Here is a 24117-nt window from a genome sequence, read left to right on the forward strand (position 1 = left end):
CGGAGATGGCACACATGGAAGCTATCAAGCTGGCCTGCGCACTAGACATATCACACGAAAAGATGTATGCGAGCCTTGGATGGCTGCAGCGATTTATGGGAGACAAGCGCTTTCGATGCGTGCCAGAGTCGTGCTTGTGTTATGTCTGCAGCTCTCCCAATATTACCGATGACACCCGTATAAGGGACGTGGCCATGGGTCATGCCACGAATTAATTCTGTTCTAGCATGCTGCGATGTATGCCCCTCACCACCTAACATGCACTGCACGAGGTAGGTACAGCGTCCCTTTCCACGGGCGATGGCGGTCCGGGAAAATGAATTGTCAGGTAAAAGCGAGCAAAAGCCCCACAATCATTGTAGAGTAGTACACTATACGATGAATATGCACACGAAAATGGTAAGATGCAGTGTGGAACATCACCGCCACTAGAGCAGTCAATAAATTTTTGCCTACCCGCTGTTAAGGTACTTATTAACATACCTATTGGGCTGACTGGGCTGGCACCTCAGTCAGGCTGGCCACCGTGACGGGCGCGTCATTGCTGCTCATCTTCAACTGCAGCGGCGGGGCCTTGTCTCCTTGGGACGGAGGCACCAGGAGGTCGTGAAGGGTCTTGTTGTAGACGTCTACAAAGCTCGCCACCATGGTGTACTGCAAGGGAGGCAAGCCATATCAATCGTCACTCTGTGGAATCAAAAAGGGGCGCAGTCAATGGCAGGCTTAAAGAGCAGTAGCGCATGGGCGCCCACGCTCCCTCCTCCCTTCCTGCGCACACTGACCATCCACAGGGGCTGCTTCTGGGATGCCTCGAAGACCTGGTGAAGGGCCCGCGGGATGACGCCCCTCAGCTAGTCATCCTCGTCCCCCTCCATGGTGTGACTCTTGCCGGCGCCCGTCTGGCCGTAGGCAAAGATGCACACGTGATAGAAGTCCAGTGCACTCTGCACCAGCTGGGAGACTTCGGCGTACACCTCCACCTGACTGGCCACGCCCGGGAACACTCGGTCAAAGCTGAAAGTCAAGACGGTCTCCCGTTGCGCCTGCACGTAAGAGGCAGCAACACCCACATTTCCCACCACCGTGCAGGGCTGGCCAGGCATGGACGACATATCACACCTCGATTATAAAAGCAGATCTGCAGTCACCAATGTGCAATGTACAGAATGCACACTGTCGAACCCAGACAGAATTTCGCTTGGCTGTAGAGGTGCCATTGCACTGGGCAGTCAAGGTTAGATTTTGCATGCAGAGCGAGGGTGGGCTGTTGGAAGTATCGAGAGGTAAAACCATTAGCAAAGGGAAAACTTGTTTAGGCATGCACACGATATACATGGCAGTACCAAAATTGTGTGCCAGGGGCCGCTAGGCACAAAAGTGCCTAAGTGCTCTTCAAGCCCCACAAGGTAGCTTCCCCACAGCCTCGCACAAAAGGCTGAAATCTATCTTTCACGAGCTTGAGTTTTCCTGTAAGGTAGTGTTCCACAATTTTTTGTTCACTTACAGCGCTGCACAATTTCAGCAGTTTTTAATTGACACAACGCATATTGGTAGCACGCGAAATTAGGCGTTCAACGCTCACCTTTATGAAAGAGTGAGAGTTCAGCGAGCCTTGGAGACAAAACACTAATAGTCCCTTTCAAATTTCAGAGTACAATACACTGCTTATGCCTGTCGGGTGGTGCAAACAGAATGCCAACATGGCTAACTATGATGGTTCGGAGTTGTACAGCATGCCGAAAGAACATGAAGTCCACCATGGGCAACACGCAGTCCTGGGTATCTTGTCACCCACTTGCACTGCCATGCAGTTTTCAGTTGACCTTCACGCTCACAGGTAGCACAACAATAGCTAAATTCTGTAACTTTAATCCAGGAAGTGTGCCACAACCACACCACTCACTTCCCGCTCACCTCCGGGTCCGTGCGGAGCACCTCGACGGTCCGCTCATATGGCAGCAGCAGGAAAGGTCGCTGCAGAGCTTTCTCGGAGGGCAGGAGGGTGCGCAGGCGGTAGCACACGCTGATATTGCTCTGCGACATCGCGTGCAGAGGAGACCGAATATACACCGGTCCGTGCTCACTTGCAGCAAGTAAAGCAACAGCATAGCACCTTCACTGCAGACCGTAAAGGCATTGCATTCAAGTTTCACCATCCCTAGAAGCAACAAGCGATATACAGTAGTATAGCCATCATGTCTGGCCGCGTTTCCATTTTTCTTGACCTGTTGAAATCACATTCTTAATCTTGACCTTGGGCGATATTTCAGACCTCACTCAGGAACCATGACACACCTCACAGGAACTTTATTTTGGCTCGAGTCCGAAATATCGATCGCGAAAATGCTGATCATCACCAACCTGACTACAAGGCCACTCCCATGTCTCTCCAATTAATTCTGCCCTTTGCCAGTTGCGGATACCGTATGCCCGCAAACTTCTTAATCTCATCCGCCCACCTAACTGTCTGCTGGCCCCTGCTACGTTTCACTTCACTTGGAATCCACTCCATTACCCTTAAGGCCTAACGGTTATCTTGCCTTCACATTACATGCCCTGCCCAAGCCCATTTATTCCTCCTGATTTCAACTAGGATGTCATTAACCCACGTTTGTTCCCTAACCCACTCCGCCCGCTTCCGATCTCTTAACGTTACAGCTATCATTTTCTTTCCATACCTCGCTTAATTGTCTTGAACTTAGGCTGAACCCTATTTGTTAGCCTCCACGTTTCTGTCCTATAGGTGAGTACCCGTAAGATACAGCTCTAGTATGCTTTTCTCTTGAGGAATATTGGCAAACTGCCATTCATGATCCGAGAGAACCTGCGATACGAGCTCCACCCCATTCCTTACTACTTCCAGCACCTCGCTACCAATTGCGAACTGCTGTTCCGTTGCTAGACTGTTGAATATTACTTTGGTTTCCTGGTTTCCGGCGCTACCGTCATCCGTAGCGGCAGACACAGCATGTCCTGTATTACGGCGAGTGTGACGTAGAAACGTGGTTGAACAGTGAGGGTGGAAGCTGAGCAAGAACCTTCTTATGCTGCCTATAGCATGAAGACTGCCTATAGCATCAAGAATCAAGGTCCTCCTTAGCTATTCAGCAGACAAGGAAAGAGGAAAGAGGGGCTCGCTATTACAAACGTGACTGAAGCGAAAAGCCACTGCAACCAGTGGAACATGTCGCAGGTTGTGCTGGCCTGAAAGATTTTTTTCCCAGGTGAGTAGCAAGAGTGGACAAGGACAGTTAGAGCACGAAAAGCCTACCATTTTCCCGTACTCATACTGTCCAACAATTAGCCCTTGGAGGTATGTCCTGCATTCCACCGTTGCGCAGTTCGGGAAAAGCGCTGCGCAGTACAGTAAAAAAGCTTTTTTTGGTGCGGAACGGATGCTGACATTGACGTATCATCTAAAAGTTAAGTAAGCTGCAGTTCAGGTGAAATGAAGTTTGCCAGGTGACTGACCTGGCAAGCTGTTCCTTCTTAGACTTTCTCCAACAATTTTCTTTTTAGAGGATAGATAGAACACCGTTTACAAGGCTTATTGTTTGCAACGAAGAAGAACAAGCATGCGTACAACAGCCCTCGGTCAGAACTGGGGGTGCTATTGGGCCCTTGTAAGCGGAGAGATGTGCACACAGCCTCAGCTCTTAACAGCAGGGGAGTAAACTGCAACGGGAAACCAGCAAAGGGCTGGACATGGTGCGCAAAGAAATTTAACCGTGAAGATGACATGTGCAGTGTGTGGTAAAACTGCAGATGCAATGAAACACACCTCACTAGAATGCGGCAGTTGACAGTAGAGCCATAGTCATTCTTCCGGAGGTAGTAGCTTAGAGATAAGGGTAATGCAAATAAATTTGAGAGACGTTAGCATGAAGCGAAAGGAAAATTGGTGGCTCAAAACCAAGGCGGTGACGCAAGCATACAAGTTCTGGACTAAAAATTTGCCAAAAATAAATAGGATTAATATCTAAAGCAGGATGGCAAAGTTATAGAAATACCGCTCACCTTAAGTTCCTGCAGGCTGTTGTGCAGGGCGCGGCGATCCTGCTCAGAGGTAATCAGCTCCTCCTGCTTTTCTGCCACCTTTGCACGCAGGTCTACGAGAAGCAACTCGAGACGCCCCTTTTCGGCGGCCAGAGTCGCCCGTTGGTCCTCCAGGGACTCCTGCGCTGCCTGTGCCAAAAACGCAAGGAAAAGGTTGGGAGCCCGAGGACACAGTACAATAAGAGAAGTAGTTATTTTAAAAATGAGCCCAGTGCAGAAACCAAAACTAACTGAAGTTAAGCTGCTATGATCACTGAGAACTATGATCAACCATGAACGAGTGATGAAATGAGCAACTTTAAATACAATACAGGCCAAATAACTGAAGACTAATACAAATCAAGTAAAAAACTGGCAGTGGCTTAGCTCTGCAATGCCCGGAGAAACGGAGCGTAAAGCGACGGTTGTGCTTCGGCAACCTCGGGAACGGAAGAATTTAAATTTTACAGTCTTCTGCGCCGTCTGGCAGCAGCTCGACTCTCCTTCGCTTCCATGCCGAGCGCGACCGTCTTTTCTCCGCCGAGCGCATTATATACACGCGGCGCACCCTCCTCCAACATGCGCAGTAGCGCAACTGTCGTAAACACGGCTCCAGCTAAAGGCCACGCGTCGGAGAGGAGCGCGCATCGCCTGTGACGAGGAGGCGACGAACCTTCGCCTTTCGTGAAGTCACGCGGCTCTTGCGCATGCGCATAACGTGCGGCGCACACTCACGCGAAGCTCGGGTCTGGCCCGGTTAGTGTAGCTTTACGCTAGAAAAGCAGTGGACCATGTAAGTGGACCTAGCTAAACTTGCAGCTACCTCTGTCTCGTGCCATCACAGCCATACAGCGACGGCAAAACCAAAACGCAAGCTCCTGCGTAGCACCTAGTCCACAAAAAGAAATCTAACAATGCAATGGGGACAAAAACTAGGCCAGAAGGCACAGTCATAAATGTTGGAGGTGAGGCGCGTGCTGGAATCTTCTTTGCTTCCCGCCCCCTCATTTGTTAAAGCAAACCTCCCAATATCTTTGCAATGGACAATCACATTGTTGTCTCTTGACGAAAGAAAAAAGTTTTAATGGACACTGACAAAAGCTAGCTCTCAGGGCAGTTAATTTTAACCAGTCTCAGTTTGCAGGCCATTTCGGCACTTAACAGGGTAAGAGGGTCATAAAAAGTCTTAATTAAGTCAAAATTATAAACCTTAAGGGAGAATATTTTTACATGCACATTCAAAACATGCCATTCAATTTTGAACAAAGCGAGAGTCTGTGTACTTCTATAATGTGTCATGCAAGCATTTGTCGTGACCTTTAAAAACATTCCTCTGCAGGAAACTTGCTAAAATGCATGCCATTGCATTTTTCCAATGCCAAGAAATACAGTAAGGGCAAAATTATCACCCTGCCTATTGCAGAAAACAAGTTCTAGGGGTTTCCAAGCAGCCAGGTAAGAAATGGCAAAGGAAATTTCATCCAGATTCTGCCAACTAATCCATTGTAACCACTAGTACACTAGCAGCCGAGCCAATCAAGCAGCAGCTGCACAATACTTATGAATATTTTTTAGCACGCCCCAAAGTATCTTCTCTGGAAAAAGTATTCCCAGTTTCCACAGCGGAGACTGGTGCCAATGGTTGCCACAGTTCTATCACACCTCCCCCCCCTCCCTCCTCAGGAGAGCCCAGCATTGACGATTCCATCCTGCAACATCCAAGAGCAGCTGCAGTGAAGAAAGGAACAGCATAACGCACCAGGAGGGCCGCACGCTCGCAGCGAAGCCCTGCCAACGCCCCAGTGGCTTCGGCCAGCGACCACTGCAGTGTTGCCACCTGCTTTGTGGCGGATGTCAGCTGAAGGGTGAGGGAGTCCCGCTTCGACTCTGCTGAAGACAGCTTGGCCTCCGTTGTGCTGAGTGCACAGAGAAAGGTGGAAGAGCCACTGAGTCACTCCAGCACCATTGCCAGCCTAGTACTGCAAAACCTTGTTCATTCGGACTTCAGTCGGAAGCGAGTGAACAAAATGTCCGAATTATCCGAAACTGAAATTTTAGGATTATAGAAAAGCAATTCGCATGAAAGAAAAAGATCAGTGCCCAGCTTTGAGCAAAGAAATTTTAAGGAGGAAAACAATGCGACAATGGCGATTTTTTGCAGTTCGATCGAATGCTTTATTTCATGCACACATGATGGTTTAAAGGTCCCCGCGACTTCACTGTGTAACGTGGTAGCGCTGGAGCTTCATTGCACGTGGGTTTGCAACACAGGAGACGTATCCACACAAACGATAAACAGCGCGACAAGAGTAGAGTTTCAGCGCGCTGGAAGTGGAGATACCACGCAGACAGAAACGACAGAAGCACGCATCAATGCCGGATCAACAAGCTGTCTTCATGAGGCAAGAAAAGAAAAGATAAGTAACAAGGCAACTTCCGTTCTATATGGAAGCTACGAAAATGGAACTAGGCTGATGGGTTCTGTTAGCCTGTCGATGGGGGCGTGCCGATTGTAAACACGCCTGCCGTTGCGCATGTCAGAGGGATGCGAGAAAAAATGCAAGATTACAGTTCTGGCCTACAAAGAATAATATTTGTACGACTTCTTTTCGAGCAGGTCATGCTTCGCCACGGCGTCACATCGGGAGGCTGTCTGAATTAGCCGATGCCAACCTTGGGGCATTTGAATAAACAGGCTTCTAATGCCATAGACTTGCGTGAGAGCTTGGTGGGACTCTGGCAACAGTGAATTATCCGAACTAATGGTGGTCGAATTGACGAGAGCTTACTGTAGCAGCAAAATCAACAAAAAAGGGCTACAGCACATGTAGCTTCTACCAGTGCAATACCAGTAGCTGACTTGTAGTAGAACCCTGCTCTTAAGTTCTCTAAGGCTGAGTTTTCCTAGCTGCTACATTTTGTGAGCCAATCCCATCGAAGCTCCCATAGAAACGTATGCAATACAGCCTCTGTTGTTAATCACAACTATGGCAGTGTTCCTGCATGCTACATGGACAACGCAACTAGGCGACAGTAATTGACCTTAGGCTGGTATATGCAGGGAAACCTGCATTAGCGAAGTTGAAAAAATTCGGGGATTTTTCATTACATCCAGGTTTTCGTTCCACGAAGTTTTCGCGAGAAGATCCAAAAGGGCAATGCAGAACGGAACCTAAAACAAGAATAGTAGCAGAAATCACCTGGAGAATGTTTACAGAAAACCCCAATATTCAATGTCTGAGAGTGCAACGGCCGCCGCCACTCTGCCGCAGCAAGTGCAACGCCACTGTAAGGTGAGGAGACGGGGAAGGCGGGAACACCGCGGCCAAGCTAGAGGAGAGCGCGTACAGTCGTGTCGCTGCCGTAGACCGGCCGGCGGCCGCGGAGGCGTATTCTTCTTCCTGCATGTTCCCTCTTGTTTTAGCAGCCGCTGTTACCCCAGGAAACGGAGTCTGCCTTGCGTCGGTGGAGTTCCATTGCGTGATAGCTGTCGGCGGAGGCGGAATTACGCAAAGCAACCGCGTCACAGCGATGGACGCGCCTTGCTCGTGCCGTTTTGTTTTTCCTATGTCCTATCACTTTTCGCAGGTTTTGGGCATGAACTGTTGTAGTGCCATGTGGTATGGCGTTACAAAAATGATAGGAACGGAGATGCGCCGACGGCGCTGGAGCATGACACATTATCTCAACTGCAGTCTATCGCTGCTATTTTTGACTCTCCTCTATATCAGTTCGTGCTTTATAGTCTTGAAACTTTTGTGCCAAATTTTGTTACCCCGTGGAAGCTAACAGATAGTCGGCCTAAGGAGTTCGTTTTATCAAGGACAACTGCGGCTACGACTTCATTACATTACGCACTTCAATGGGTATGACTTATCCCCCAATGTCGCGGGCTCGGCTAGCCTAGACCAGCTGGCTTTAGTGACCTTGTCCGGGGACAATGCGGGACGCTTAATACAGTAGCCGACCGATATTTCACACTCCAATAATTTGGACTAGTGTGATATTTTGGTCTTCGCTGAGGAATCGTCATGCACCTCACAGGAACCTCATAGGAATTTTCACGACTGATATTTCGGACTTTACGGAGTCTAAAAGTTCCAATTTTCAGACTAAAATACACACCAACAATATTGTGGGGATCGTTTTTCAACTAAAAGCTTGTTATTTCGGCCTAATGCCGGTGCGAGCGAGCATCGCTGTCACTACCAACCCATTTGTAGCCACCGTAAAAGGCGCCATCTTAGATTTGAACGGAGTGTGCTTGACGGGAGCAATCGAATAGTTTGGATAGGCTGGGCTATTTGTTCCCCATCGTGCCATTCGTGACAATGAGATGCTCTCCATTGCCATCGAGATGGCCTACAGATGGCGCGCGAGAGCATTGAAAACTGTACAGCGGGACAACTGAACCGTCCACTGTGATTTGGACAACGCACCACGTGGTGTGGGGTAGTAAACGCGGTAGACGGGGGGGATGGGGGGGGGGGCGGAGAGGAGGGACTGCATTCGGAGGCGCTCGCTCCCGCTCGCGTCTTCCCGTGGTTTACTCATGGGTTACCACTCGGTTTTCGCGAACGTCATTGTGCCATGCAAAGCGACGTTCATGCTTCTCGCAGCGAGTGCATTCATTCGCGGCATGATCGCAGCTGCGTTGCACTACCTGGTACCATTTGATAGGGTGCGGACATGAAGAAAGCAGGGCTATGACTCACTCTAATATTTCGTGCAGGCAGAACATGGGGAGCGGCAATTTTCGCGATTTTGAAAGCTGGTTTTTCGCACAAAAGTTTTTTTTTTAATTTCACGAATTTTTCGGACTGTTCGATTACACGGTCTATGTTTCGGGTCCCGCCGAGTCCGAAAAATATGTCGGTGACTGCATTGCACTAAAATAAAATTCTCTCTCCAAACTGCTACTAAACCTACGCAAGCTTGTGAAATGAGTGCATAAAAATCTGGCCAAGGGCAATCAACAACGACTACAATCAAACTGAAGTGCTGCAAATGTTCAATAAAAACCGCGTGGTCAGCAGATGCAGTAAATTTGTTTTGATCAGCAGGATTCTTGTTGTGATTGCGGTTCGCACACCCGTGCCACTTACCTCAGAGCCGACTGGAGCTCAGAGACCGTCGTAGAGAACTTGGCATTCTTGTTGCGCTCCTCATTCAGTTCACCGACCACCATCTCGAGCTCCTGCAGCTGTAAAAGAGGCGGAGGGGATTATGACACAGCCATTTCATTCAAACACTCATCATCGTCATTAACCCGACAACACCACTGCAGGAGAAAAGCCTCCCCCATATCGCTCTAATTTGCCCTGTCCTGTGCCAGCTGCGACCACCTAACCCACGCAAACTTCTTAATCTCATCTGCACACACAGTTTTCTGCCGCCCCCTGCTACGCCTGGCTTCTCTTGGAATCCACTCAGTTACCTGTCACGCAATACGGCACTCAACGACGCCAAGGAACTCGCGAGTTAACACTTCAGTCCCTTCCTGTTTGCATGGAAATTCCTTAGCTGAGTTAATAATCACCTGCTAATCGGAGAAACAGTCTGCTACGATTAGACCCAAAACAAAGTGGGTAAAGGAAAGGTTGGAGGGTGAGAGACATGCACGGATGCAAGTGGTCTGGGAACCCAAAAAAGCACTCCAAAGAGAAAAGGGGTTCCTGCAGAGCCAGCATGAGAACCCCTGATCTAGAGCACGAACGCAGCTGAGCAGAATTTAGCGAGAGGGCATCAACAGAACTCCCCTATGCAAAGTAGAAGAATGAGCGCAGGAACAAAGAAAAAAAATGTCTGGGATTCAACCCAGCTGAGCCTAGTTAAAAGAGTGGAAGGTGATCCTCTCCTCGCTTTCTACTTCAATCTTAGCGTGTTTTCTCACTCTATCATTCGCCAACGTGCCCAGTCGACATTCTTGATCACAAAAGTCATCAGACTCAATCAGCCGCCTACGATGCACAGCAGAAGCACTGGTTCCAGCGTGCGACTCCTCCATGGCTATCTGTGAACGTCAAGTAACGCTTCACGCTTTTTATTGTCTTATCAGATGAATGGAGAGTCACGTGGTTCAGCGCATCTGCGAGGTGAGCGTTGAATCACGTTGTTCAATGCTGTTGCGAAGGCAAGCGAACGCCGCTTGGTTCATGGGCCACAGCTGCGCCGAGTCTTATGGCATGACTGCGCAGCCGCACCCTTGCTCCACCGCTTGAAGGTCATTCTCCGGAGCAACATGACCTTGAGGTTTTGCATGGGAGTAGAGCTTCCGCTCTAAAAGCACTCAGCAGAGCCGCGAAGCAAACAGTGGGACACCAATAGTGACTGGAAGGGCAAGTCTCTAGAAAATCACGCGAACAGAACGAGCGCTCCTTTTGGGGTAGACACTTGAGCCACTCAAGAGCATGCTGGCTGGCAGGAGACTCGAGTAGACATCCACATTAAAGAGGGTTCGCCACTGGGCTCCAAGGTGACGACTCTGCTCCATATTATGGTCAGCCTTACTCTGTGGGTTGTGAAAGTTATGTTGGTAACGAGTAGACTTGCCGGCACGCGCAGTGAACACATATTGGCTTTGATTCCAGAAATAATGCGGCCCGATATTTATTTATTTATTTTATTTATTTATTCGATACTGTCAATCCCATCAAGGATCGTAACAGGGAGGACATTCAAAAGTACAGAGGCACAAAAAATATAGCAATGGTAATTAATCAAAGTACATAAAAAATATGACACGAGATTATACATTAGAAGATACGTATAACCAATAAACCAGAATGAGGAGCATGTGACATGATTTTGGCGGACAATAATACCACAAGTGAAAACACAAACGGAAGGAATAACTTCGTAATGACATATATGTACTCAATAAATACTAACATATAAGTAGTTGATTTTCCACACGTGTGCTAAAGGAATTCAATGATGGATTACTAACAATGGATGTGTTCAAGGTGTTTCATTCGCGTATAGCACGAGGGAAGTAAGAATATTTGAAAGTGTCAGTACGGAATGAAAACTCGTTTAAAGTGTGTTTGTGTTTATTACGTGTTTGTCGCGTTTGTGATTGTGATATGTATCTTGAAGTGTCGACTTTTAATTGATTGTGTACGAGTTGGTACATGGTTTTAAGGCGCGCTAGTTTTGCTCTGTTTTGAAGGGTTAGTAGTCCTGCGTGTTTGAGTAGTTCTGTTGGTGAGTCTGTCAACCTGTGTTTATTAAATATACATCTGACCGCATTCCTCTCCACTGCTTTTATTTGTTTAGTAAGCTTGTTAGTGAAAGGAAACCAAACCACATTAGCATACTGTAGAATTGGTCTGACATGTGTTATACGCAAGAAGCTGTTTCTGATGGTGCTAGATTGAGACGTCTGTTAATGAAAAATAACTGTTTTAAGGCGGTTGATGTGACATTGTTAACATGAGAATCCCATCTGAGGTCAGAGGTCAGTGTTATGCCTAAATATTTATATTCGGACACCAAATCAAGAGGAATGGTGTTTAATGTGTACTGGAAATTTGATTGGGTTATCTTTCCGGTTACGGATAAAGCAACTGATTTTTTAACGTTAATAGTCATCTGCCATTCTTCACACCACTTGGTCACTGCTGTTAAAGCGTTATTTAAAGCTATATGATCATTGACGCAGTTAATTTCCTGGTAAGGTACACAGTCGTCGGCAAAGAGTTTAATATTGTGAGAAATACTAGTAGGTAAGTCGTTTATAAAAATGAAAAATAATACTGGGCCGAGAACACTTCCTTGTGGAACGCCGGATGTAACATTAGTTGTTTCGGACTTAGCATTGTTAATATCGATGAATTGAGTACGGTCAGTCAAATAATCAACGATCCAATCTACTATAGGGCCAGCTCCAAGGGTTGCATTAAGTTTGATAATAAGTTTGGAATGTGATACGCGGTCGAAAGCTTTCAAAAAGTCTAAGAAAATGAGATCAATTTGTTTCTGTTGATCAATAGCGAAGGATATGTCATGTGTAAGTTCGATTAGTTGTGCGACTGAAGATACTCCTTTCCGAAAGCCGTGCTGAAAAGGTGTTAAAATTTGGTTTTCCTATAAGTAGGTTGTTATGCGCTTTAAGATAATGTGCTCTAATAACTTGCATACAGTGCTTGTTAGTGAAATTGGTCTGAAATTTGATGGATCTGATATGCTTCCTGTTTTGTGTATTGGTGTCACTTTAGCTATTTTCCATTCTTTAGGAATGGTGCGCGAGGGCGCGGGCCGTGCCAGGGCACGGGCCCTGGCATGACATCACAAGGCACCTAGTAACTGCACAACCACAGATCTCAACCACCCTGCAGGGTTTTCAGGTGGCCTTCCACATGTCCTCCATCATTACTCCAGAGTTAAGAGCACTGATTACACGACGCGTCTACTAGCGTAGTCCGCAGCACTGATCGGACCACTCACAGAGCAGCCACGTCTACCAAGTACTGGGCACGCAGCTTGACTAAACGTACAATTAAAAGCAATTCGGCCAGAATTCACACTCATGACTACAATGCCTCTAATGCAGATCCCCAACATAGTCCAAGTTAGGCTCACTGGTCCGTTTTTTGGGAACCCTTCAACGCATTACAAGGCAAAGCTGGATACAAAGGTTGAGACACACAACGGTTTGAAACTGGTGCTGTCTGTGTCCAAGGCAAATGCATTACACGCTTTTAAGGCCAGGCCTGTGGCACTTACCAGAGGGTGCCGTCAAATGGTCACAGAGTCACTCGTTGCGGCATTGCGCAGAATTCATGACAGCTCTGCACTGGATATGTGCCAAGAAGTTTCCACACGTGCAGTGCGGGAGCCACTGGTGGGTTATCGAATGCCATTCCCGCGGGCTCATTGCCTCGCTATGTTGGATGTCGCTACGAGGGTGCGACTGTGCACATTATGCGCGCACACACACACGCGCACACGCACACATACACGCGCGCGCGCGCGCGCATGCACACGTGCATACTTTACATACGTATATATACTGTTACGACCCATCTTGAGACCTGAGATGAAACGGAGGGAGATTCAACGTAGCGGCAATTTTGACGGGTCGTTTGACTTCAACTTGACCCCACGATGACCTCACGAAAAAGGGTGGCTTTCTGGGAAGTGGCCGACGAGGCTCTTCCCACACTCGGCTCGGCGAAAACGACCTCCCTTCGAGAAGCAACCGACGACAGGAGAAGAAAGGGTGTCCCTCGTCTTGAAAAAAAAACCCGGAACGAATCAGAGGAAGCCTGTGCAGCTGCGGCTGTGACGTCAACACGACACAATGCTATAGGAATGCGGAATGCGGACTTAGGAATGCGGACTCGCCAGTTCCCACGTGCGGGTTCTAAGCAGGTGTCTTAGTTGGCAGTGACGTGTGGTGCCGATCTTTTGTGCCACGATGAGTTACCGCCTAGTGAGGAGGCTCAACAGGTCTTCGATGGCGGTGCTGGTGCCGATCTTTTGTGTCGCGAGGGAATGTCGCCTGGTGCAGGGGCGGAGTCTTGGGCTATATAACCTGCGACCAAAGTGGGCACGAACGCTCTGGACCTTCGGTAATAGGTCCATCCAGTGGCTCTGAGCCTTGGTTAACAGGCTCATCCAGACGCTCGACGCTATGAACCCTTAACTTTTGATTCCTTGCTCTTCTTTTTGTAAATTTTTGTAAATAAGTGTCTCAGTTTCTTGTCATTAAATCTGCTTGTTTTTGTAATCTCTAACCATCTGAAGTTCAGACAGTTCCTTCATTCCGGACGAGCCCCCTTGGAGACGCCACAACTGGCCACGCTACCTCGAGCCGTAACAACTGGTGGCAGCGGTGGGGTCTGCTACCTTGCGTCACAACAATACACATATATTGTAGGCACACATATATACATGCATATATATGTGTGTAAGTACTCTGTTCTCTCTCTAAGAGGCCTAGGAGCGCTTCATTGAAGGCAGAGCACGGGCCTTGGCATCAAAGCCTCGCAAATCACATGACGGCGAGCCTCTGATTTCCGCATCTATCTGTAGCAAAAACTGCGAAGTAGAGGAAGGACAAAGATGAGCTCACTCTTGTGGTGCTCTGGAGGCTGAGCTGCTCCTTCTCGCCCGAGAGACCCTTCATCCTCTCCTCGAGGTCGTGGATCCGGCCCTGGAGCTCCCAGTGCTTCTGTTTGCCAGCGTCCGACGGCCCCAGTGCCGCCGTCACAGCCGGCGCTGGTCACACAACGAAGCCAGCAGGGTTAGTAGCCTACTCTGCGTTTCACTCTCGGCATGCAATGTTGTGGAATCTTCGCTAGTATAGTTTTCCACAAGAGCATTTTGCTCCGCTGAATATATCACTTTTCGAACCCTCAGTGAGGGTTTGGGTGAAAGCATGGAGTGGTGTAAGATATGCTATGCAATCGAAACTGAGCTCTGTTACTGAACCCTCCGATTATAATTCTCACTAGCGGCAAACAGGCATGCAAGCCATATACCACTCCGGCGCATTTCACTCCTCGAGGTCTCAGTGAGAGGCAGGAAGAAAAAGCTAAGCAAAATGAAGTTCAAGCAGTGGCAGTGTCTACATCGAACATACACCAACCATATTTTAGCCACTGACATAGCCAGCACTAATAAGAGTGCTAACTTTGGCAGTGTTGCACACTGTGCATGGAACGTAGTACAGCGACCATGCACTCTGGCCTTCCACACAAAGAAAAGGCACATTTGCCTAAAGTGCTCAGGTGCTGCGCCTTGCAGCACGCTGTTGACATCAACTCCTGGGTCTGGGTTTCGACACAGCTTGTCTCGAGTGTGCATGGATCGCGCCACATTTATCCGCACCCCAGTGTTCACCGTTACCTCTGCGCTACCACTCAGAGCTGCTGTTTTCAATGCCGGGCAAAGCCATGGATTCATGGTGCTCCGTCACTTAAGCATGTGCCGTAAAATACCCACCATCCGCCCATGCTCCAATAAGCGCCCACTCCCTTTTCTTAATATTTTGAATTTTCCTAAAACACTAAACAAAAGCTGAGGCGAAATATGTCCGCATGTATGGAAGAAGTTCAAAAACACCGCAGACGCATCAGGAGCCTTGTTTGGCATCTCCTCGATGCTCATCGCGGAGGGAGAGAGGGGGGGAGGGAGGTGAACATGGTACTTAGGTCATTCAGATGATACGCCTAAGCTCAAGGTCAAGCACTTTCCAAAGAAAAGCTTTGGAGGATCACTCCGTGAACGTGATGAAAGGAGCATAGGAAAGGGAGAGCCGACAAATTGCAAGCGGTATGCAGTGGTGTTGACAGACGGAGGGTCCCAGATCATGTGGTCACATTCTCTGTTAGCTTACTTTCTCTCCACACACTATCATATATGTTCATTCAGGTTTATTTTTAAGGAGCTGTCATCTCATCAAGCGAGGATCCATTCCATCGTGTGTGCGTTCTGGATTTTCGCGCCTGGAGGTAACAAGTGCCCATCCCACAATATTTCAGGATTATCTTCAAATTTTAGGCGAGCGCTTGTTTGATATTTTACGGTAAGTGACACTCCAGTCAACAGCTAGAGCTCAGTCTTGTGCCCAGACAGATTCATCGTCCTTGACAGTAGTCGAATAGCAGTCGAATAGTACTGCTTGTAACACAACATCTGTGACCACAAAGTAAGGAGCATGCCTTTGGGACTCGCACTGGCTGCGGCCCCCGTGGCGATGTTGGCGACGATGTTGGCGGCAGAACTGGCCACATTCCGCTTCAACCTGCTGAGCGGTGGGGGCATGACGGCACCAGGGCGGTGCCGCTTCGGCTGCTCCGCGGTGTTTGCTGGCTGCAAAGAAAAGAAATAGGTCGACCCGACAAGTATCAAAGATGAGATTCATATTGTGACGAAGACGAAGCTGGCAGTGGCGCGGGACGGAGCGCTCGTGCTAGGCCAGCGGCCATTAAATCATCTCATAGCCATCGTTCACTACGCCTCATTCTTCGGCGGGCCGCCGCGTAACATTTGGTGTGAGGTGCTGGGGTCCCTTCATCGCCATCCTGGTCCCGGAGCTTCGGTGTCCTGCGCCTGCCGTGGACGTCGGCCGTGAGTGCCTGGTCCGCGCCGCCCGGCCGTGCCCTAGCCCGTCCGACCTGAACCGACCTCGGCGCTCACCCCAGCCCCGTCCCCCGCCCGGACCACAAGACACGACGACCCAAGACCCGACCGACCCGAGACCCCACCGACCCGAGACCCTACCGACCCAAGACTGAAGACCCACACGTGAAGACACCGCCCCCCTGCCCCTGCCGTCCGGTGCGTCCAAGGACCTCAGCCGTCAGCTCCTGACACCCTCCGGCCCGGATGCTTCGTGGACCGGGACTCATTCTCTCATCTTTCTCATCGTGGCGGCCAGCACTGCACCATCTTCTACATATTGTTCGATCCTTCACTCAAGACCATCGCCATTTCGCCGTCTGTTCGTCACCGATCGGGACGATCGCTCGGAGGCCCCGAGTAGTGTGACGAAGACAAAGCTGGCAGTGGCGCGGGACGGAGCGCTCGCGCTAGGCCAGCGGCCATTAAATCATCTCATAGCCATCGTTCACTACGCCTCATTCTTCGGCTGGCCGCCGCGTAACATTATCAACTGGAGTTGAACACGTGCCGGAGATGATGCACTTATCTCAAGTAACAATAAGCAGGACAACACCCAACCTCGCCTTTTCCTGCAGAATGGCATCCAGGCTCTCAGTCAAACAAAAAAAAATTGTTCCAGTGCATTAAAAGTGCAAGAGGATATAGGAAAAAATTATTAGTGAAGTCACAGCCATGAAATTGTCAGGAAACTTGTATTTTTGCATGCGGATTCCAAATATGTTATTAATTTTATGTACAAGTCTGTGCATTTATACAACATGTTATTCAACTTTTTAGAAGAATGTTTGCGGCAGGGAACACGCTATATTGCATGCCACTGGTTTCTCTTGACATCGCGCTAAGCATTAAGGGTAAAAATATCTTGCCTGCAATAGAAGTTGAGTTATTAGGATTGGAAGTTGTCACATAACACGTTCACTGCGTCGTGGCCTACTGGTGGGTCACGCAACGCAGTCCAGCCGTGCTGGCGCAAACAACGAGGCGTTTCTTGCAGTGCGGCGACTATATGCTTCCAGAAATGCAGGAAAATGCCTTCCCACTATCATATCACAGATGGCAGTAGAGATATAAAGCGCGCCTGTATTTATTGACATTGTCCCTTGCAATGCGTCTGATGATGCTCAAAATGTTCCAGCTACCCGCTCCAGCCTTTTGTCCGGGCGCTTTCTACATGCACAACGTACGTTTGAAAAGCGCACACAATGTGTGCAAGAGCTCAGCTGAAGAATTAATGTGTCATATTCGCAATAACTTGGCTCACTCTCAGTGCCAAGCCTCGTGGTCCTCATCCTTGTGCTTTATATTTTTTACGAGCATTCAAAAATTGTGATGGATTGTGAAAACTTCGACGGAGGTGAAGAAAACCAGTAGAAAAGACCCTGCGGTGGAAGCGAATCCACCGGGACACACGGCAGCCCGAATACGTTGCCATCCACTTCGTGCGGCACAACTTCTGCTCCAGCGAACATTGAGTGTTCAAGCAGCGACGATGACAACCTCGAAGTGTTATTGGAATGGTCTTCTCAACTGGGGGATGGTGAGTCAAGCGTTTGCGCTGAAGCGGTATCTGAGGATTCGGAAAATGGTGATTTTCAGGCTGCATTACCTGCCGAAGTCTGGAATGCGATACCGACTAGAGTTAGAGCGATGTAGTATTCGAGCCCTCCTGTGCTAATCAGCCTCCCGACTAGCAACGATGCTCTCAGTTTGTTCTCTCTTTTTTTGAGTGATGACATTTCGGACATGATGGTTCATGAGACAAACAGGTCAGGGAAGCAGTGCATAGGCTCGAACGTCCTACAAGAGAAATCGCGCGTGAAGAAATTGACTGAGGCAAACGTGCAAGAAATGAAAGTGTTCGTTGGTGTAATGGTCTGCACGGATTTTGTAAGGCTTCCTAGTCTGCAGCACTACTGGGCAAGAAGCGATCTGTACGGCTTAAACTGCATTCGCCAGAACATGGCCCGCGACCGGTTTCTGCTGCTACTAAGGCTCTGGCATTTCACAAATAACGAGGAACCGAGCGCACAGCAGGATCGTCTCTATCGTACTCGACCCTTAATGGAAAATACGAATCGCAATTTCTGCTCACTGCTGGAGCCAGGCAAATAGATTGTCAATGACGAAACGATGATTCCGTGGCGTGGACACATCGCCTTTAGGCAATACATCCCTGGTAAAACCCTTAAGTATGGAGTCAAGCTATACAAAGCCTGTACAAAGGAGGACTATACATTGAAAGTGCAAATATATGCCGGAAAATCTGGCGCCATAGCGGGCATGGGGCATGCCGAAGAAGTAGTAGTAAATGTGATGGGTGGCTTCACCGGCTGTGGTCGCACACTTTTCGTCGACAACTTCTATGCGAGCATGCCGCTTCCGTCACTCCTGTTGAAAAATGCTACATTTTTATGTGGCAATCTCCGATCGAACCGAAAGGGGCTTCCGATCCGTCCCCCAGATACGTGTCAAACCGCATTGGTCATCGTCACAAAGTTGGCATTGAAACGTTTAACACTGTAATTGCATTTCAGTCTTTCTTGCCTCGTACATCACGCGAATGGAACCGCCTTCCCGCAGATATCGCCGACATAAGTGATAACTAGCATTATCGGTCTGCACTAGCTAACATTGTGTAACAGGAATATAATAATACTTTGTTTTGTATCATGTGTTGTATCTGTTTATGTATTTTCTTGTTTTTGTAACCACTCCCCTCTTTAATGCCTTTGGCCTTGAGGGTTCAATAAATTAAATAAAATGACAGAAGTTACACAAGCTACAGTAAAAAAAAGGAAGTCGTTGGTCATGAATCCCACAACGGCGTTAAGGTGCTGAAGTGGTTGGATAAACGGCCCGTTCTCATGATGACAACGGTTGCTGAGCATGACGCCAGCCGTGTTGATACCGAAAAAAAAAACGAGAAAGGGTGAGCCGATCATGAAACCGCGCACAGTCCTCGACCACAACGGGACGAAAAAGGGCGTAGACTACAGTGACCGAATGACGTCCTACTATTTCCTGCCTACGGAAAGGGCTAAAGTGGTATAAGAAAGCTGCGATGGAGCTCATCCTTGGAACTGCAGCTGCGAACGCATGGGTTGTCTGTTCAATGATGGACGGTAAAACGTGGCCAATCAACGAATTCCGCGAGGAGTTGGCACGCGCACTCTTCGCCACAGCTCAAATTCTGACCGAAAGCACACACGGAACAAAGCGCGCCCATATGCTGGAAAAGGCCGATGCACCTGCATGGGCCGCCGCGGTGGCTCAGTGGCTATGGTGCTCGGCTGCTGTCCCGAAAGACGCGGGTTCGATCCCGGCCGCGGCGTTGAATTTCTTTGGAGGAGAAATTCGAGGCCCGTGTACTGTGCGATGTCAGTGCACGTTAAAGAACCCCAGGTGGTCGAAATTTCCGGAGCCCTCCACTACGGCGTCTCTCATAGCCTTAGTCGCTTTGGGACGTTAAACCCCATAAAATCAAACCAAACCAAGCACCTGCATGGCCTGTCCAAAGGAGGTGTACTGGATGCTACGCATCGCTGAGAGCTGGAAGAAGCCCAGTGTAGGCAAGGGTAATCGCGAAGAAAGTTGTTAAATTTGGCGCAAATTGCGCGGGGAGGGCATTTATGTGTTTGCCATGTTTCAATCTTCTGCATGAGTACAAATCCTGAACATAGACTACGTTGTAGACATCGTGACCTGGTGGCACGTAAGACGTTTAGTTGCAAATGCTGTGATTTGAACTTTTTTTTTCTCCGGAAAATTATTCTGGAAGTATTTCAATAAAATGTCGAGTTTGAGGTCTTGTTCTTGAGTCTTGGTGCTTAGTGAATGTTGAAATGCAGGGTCATGTAGTGTGGCCCCACAAAGGGGAGCTGGTCGGTGGGTAGTAAACGTAGCGGCAACGGCTTCAAAACACAAACTCTTTATGGTGGAAACTTGTGCATGCCCACGAAAAGAAAGAAGAATCGAGGGCACGAGAGCAGCAAGGGCCTCTGGCACTTGTTCGGACCAGAACGACAGAATCTCTTCGCCGCGCTCTAGTTACATAAAGCAGAAATTTTGTAGACAGAAAGGGCGCCGTTTTTCAAGGACATCCTTGAGAACGTGCTTCAGTCGCGCTCACTGGGGATGAAGCGAGCAGAGTCACGGTAATAAATGACTCCATAAGTTCTCCAGATGCCGTATGCTACAAGGATCCGTTACCCATTTTGTTTTTATGATTCATTTGGTCCTCTACGTCAGGTCATTATTGTTCGATGACGTAGCCGTGCCGTTCAAATGTCCGTGGGAAGAGACCTGACTATTGGCTCATTGGCGACCGGACCTCACTATTGGGTGCACCTTGCAGCCAATACTGAACCGGAGCACACAACGAATGGCGAAGACTACCTTCAACGCGACTGTCCGCTGCCTTTCATTACTGTGATTGGTCGACTGCTGCTTTCTTCTGATGACTCCGTCACGCTTACGTCACGCGAAACGGAGCGGAAAATGAACAACGGTTTCTGATAAAATACGGCCCCAGGTAAAGCAACTTCCTGAAAATGCACGCGCTAAGTGCACCACGCGATGACTTTCTGCCCTAGCATACATGTTTCAAGTAGCCCGCACAAGCTATAGACCACTGAAAATGCCAGGAGAGCCATCTTTCAGCAGGAGGAAAAAATAGGTTCAGAAGTGTGCCCCACGGGGTTTCACGCCGTAATCGAGGGAAGCATCAGATGACACACCGGCGGGCCACGACGCACAGATATCAAAACTATGATAAGGGGCTACGCAGCGAACGTGTTAAGAAACAGGATTACAAATGTTTCATCCCGTTCGTGAAGTGGCAACTTCAAAACCCTGTAAACCAACTTCTATGAAAAGCGGGATAATAATTTTACCCTTATTGCATAGCTTGATGTAAAGAGAAGCCAACGGCATGCACTCTAGAAGGTTCCCTGCAGCAAAATGTCTTTAAAGCTCTCGGCAAGCATACTACAAGACTTCCAAATCGATCCAATATCTGACTGGTGGCAATCGTGTACTTCGAACCAATTGGTTTCATTCGGACAGGCCAAGTAGAACAAATTAGAATGTCCAACTGAAAAGTCGTAACTGGATGGTTCCAAATACACAACTGGAACCATATGGACCTTGCAATTGGATCCAGTTGGAAACTCCTATTGGGCCCATTTCGCTTGGGCAGCTCCCACTCTTCTCCTTGTTGCCTGTACAGACACCACCGGTGAAGGCGACAGTTCTACCACAAGGCGACATCATGCACATCCTAATGGGCATTGAAACTACCTTGGACGTCTCATGGACGACCTAAACATCCACAGGACGTCCAAAGCAGGTTCAGTGCCCATTGGGATCTCTCGTCACTGGGCTGTACGTACATGCAAATGCAACCTCGGAATCAACGTGCACGCAGTTCAACCACACCATTTTCTTGCAGTGCGCCCAGTGATAAGAAGAGCAGCGGCGCGCAATGTGCCACTGTTGCTACGTTTATACGGGAAACTGGGAGGCTGACAGCTGAAAACCATTTTCCTCGAGCGGAAATTAAATTTGTTGGCACCAGATTAGACTTCAGCCAGCGCTAGTAATCACTGCTGTTGCACCAGCGCATAGAAAACTTGCGACCAAATGAAACTCTTCATAGCCTGGTTTGAGCATTGTGAAAGGAGACAAGCAGCCGCCAAGCTCAAATACGAGGGGAGACTTGTCTAGTACGTTCAACAGTGCTGGCATAGTTCACTGCGCTTGCATATACTGCGACAGTAATGATTTGCGTGTGTGGCAACTTATCCGCTGATACGACAAAAAGGCCAGCATCGGAGAGTGATTAGTACACTCTCTGATTATATGAGTGCGGCCGATATGAATTAGAAAAACTCCCTGGCCTGAGTGCATTGCATACAATGTGTAGAATTTAGGATGTTGCAAAAACTCTTCTGCACCACTACGGATGATACAAACACGTCGGCCGCCACCGCACCCTCGAGCGCTAAGTGCTGCCCACACATCGCAATCCCCAGTTGCGTTGTATGCGCGAGTTGATAGTAGTGGCTGCACAGCCATAAATAAATCGGGGTGAAAGCATTTCCCATGCTTGTGCATACAGATTGTTTGGTTTGGAAGATACGAAATTTTCAATGATACCAACTTGTCGTGGTCCGGTAAGGTTTGGTATTATCGAGATTCTAACCTACAAGCCCAACCTGTCAGTTCATAATCTGGACGCACAAGAACGAATGCTGTAAAAAGGAGCTAGCAAAAAGAGGGGAGTGCAACTACAGAAGCAACAGTATTATCGACTGAAAGTATTGCCCATTTCGTTACAGGCTACTGAATGCCCATTTCTTATCTGTTAGCAAATGCTTCCATAATTGTGCGAACCAGCTTGGCCATAGAGTTGATGCTGACTGCCTGTGTAGCAGTTTTGGACGTGTTGTAGAAAATATGTAACAGATTACAATTACTCCTTCTGAAATACAACTGGTTGTATCGGTCAATTATGGCCTTAGAAAAGTTACTGAACAATTACAGCAATGTAAGAGATTAGCATGGGGTTAGTTTCCTTGCGACATTTATTGCCATAACACATTTACTTACACAACAATGAAATACTGTGGCTTGGTTGATATTTTTTTACACATTGTTTCAGGGTTTTTAATCCGAAAGGATTTCCTTCCTCATGACAGGCGTGGACAGGATGTGTCACCACGGGCTGTGGACGGAGTGAACTGCCGATCATCCAGTAAGAATGTACTTATGATTTGTAATTATTAATATCGACTGAATGGAAAGTTCGAATGACTGAACTAAATAAGATAATTGATTAACTAATAAGGTAATTACATTAGCTAATCACTCCGAGTAATTTATGATATTAGAGGATTGCTAGTAATTCCTCCTGAATTGAACGAACCGTAAAGATCACAAAGAAACATAATCAATAATTTTTAATGAAACTAATGAACGAATCAATTATATACCAACTTAACTGGTTGCTTAAACTGATTCGTTAAAATCGTTAACAATAACTAATAACAAGTAATTAACCAACAATACATTACTTCAATAACACCATCTGTCGGGCTAGTTGGTTGCTATCCATATGTATCAGCAGCGCGAACACCACACAGGAAGAAGAAGGAGAAGAAGGTAAAGAGCGCTGAACTTCCAACTTTTATTTGAGCAAAAATTGAACCCGCACTTTTATACACATACCAGGTAAAATCCCACCAGGGGGTAATCAAGGCGTTCTATCGAATTGGGACCAACACGATGTCCAGGGCATCAAAATGATAACTACTATCACACTATTCAAAGACTTCCATGAAAAGCACGAATGACATGCGGAAAAAACAAGACAATGTAAAAACAGGGCTGAGTGTGCGCGAATGGAAAAATGGAAAAACAGGGTAGAGGGCGCGAATTTTGCTAAAACCATGAGAAGGCAAGAACACGGTAAAAAGGTAAAAACAGGGTTGAGTGTGCGCAAATGGAAAAAATGGAAAAACAGGGTTGAGGGCGCGAATTTTGCTAAAAGAAACAAAGAAAAAAAACATGAGAAGTCGAGACACGGTAACAACGTAAGCAATGCGAAGGGATGAGCGCCAACAATTAACACGGCTAGAACTAAAATGCAGGGTGCCCCTAAAAACCAGGTAAAATCAGGTAAAACCAGAGAGAAAGGTGATTTCTTTTTCAGATAATGAGATGGAAGGGGTGCTTACGCAACCTTCTTTGAGCCCTGAGATGTAGGTAGCTTCAATGATTTCGCGTGTTAATTGGTTTTTATGTTTCTTTAAGACGGTTGCTTTCTTAAAATGAGGAATGCACTTCTTTTGGCTGTCACATACGCTGCAATGGGCGGGCAGGTTCCTCAACGGCGCCCCAGTTAGATCGTTCCTATGTTCCATTAACCTTTCGTTTAAGCATCTTCCTGTT

The 24117-nt window shown here is 47.9% G+C and overlaps 1 pseudogene; it reads right to left on the reverse strand.

Moving 5' to 3' along the window:
* Positions 1-483: 483 nt before the first annotated feature.
* Positions 484-19707, reverse strand: LOC149355785 (uncharacterized; annotated as a pseudogene).
* Between the last annotated feature and the right edge of the window lie 4410 nt (positions 19708-24117).

Source organism: Amblyomma mixtum, chromosome 3, assembly GCF_055824585.1.
Source record: "Amblyomma mixtum isolate Tamu chromosome 3, ASM5582458v1, whole genome shotgun sequence".
Taxonomy (NCBI): domain Eukaryota; kingdom Metazoa; phylum Arthropoda; class Arachnida; order Ixodida; family Ixodidae; genus Amblyomma; species Amblyomma mixtum.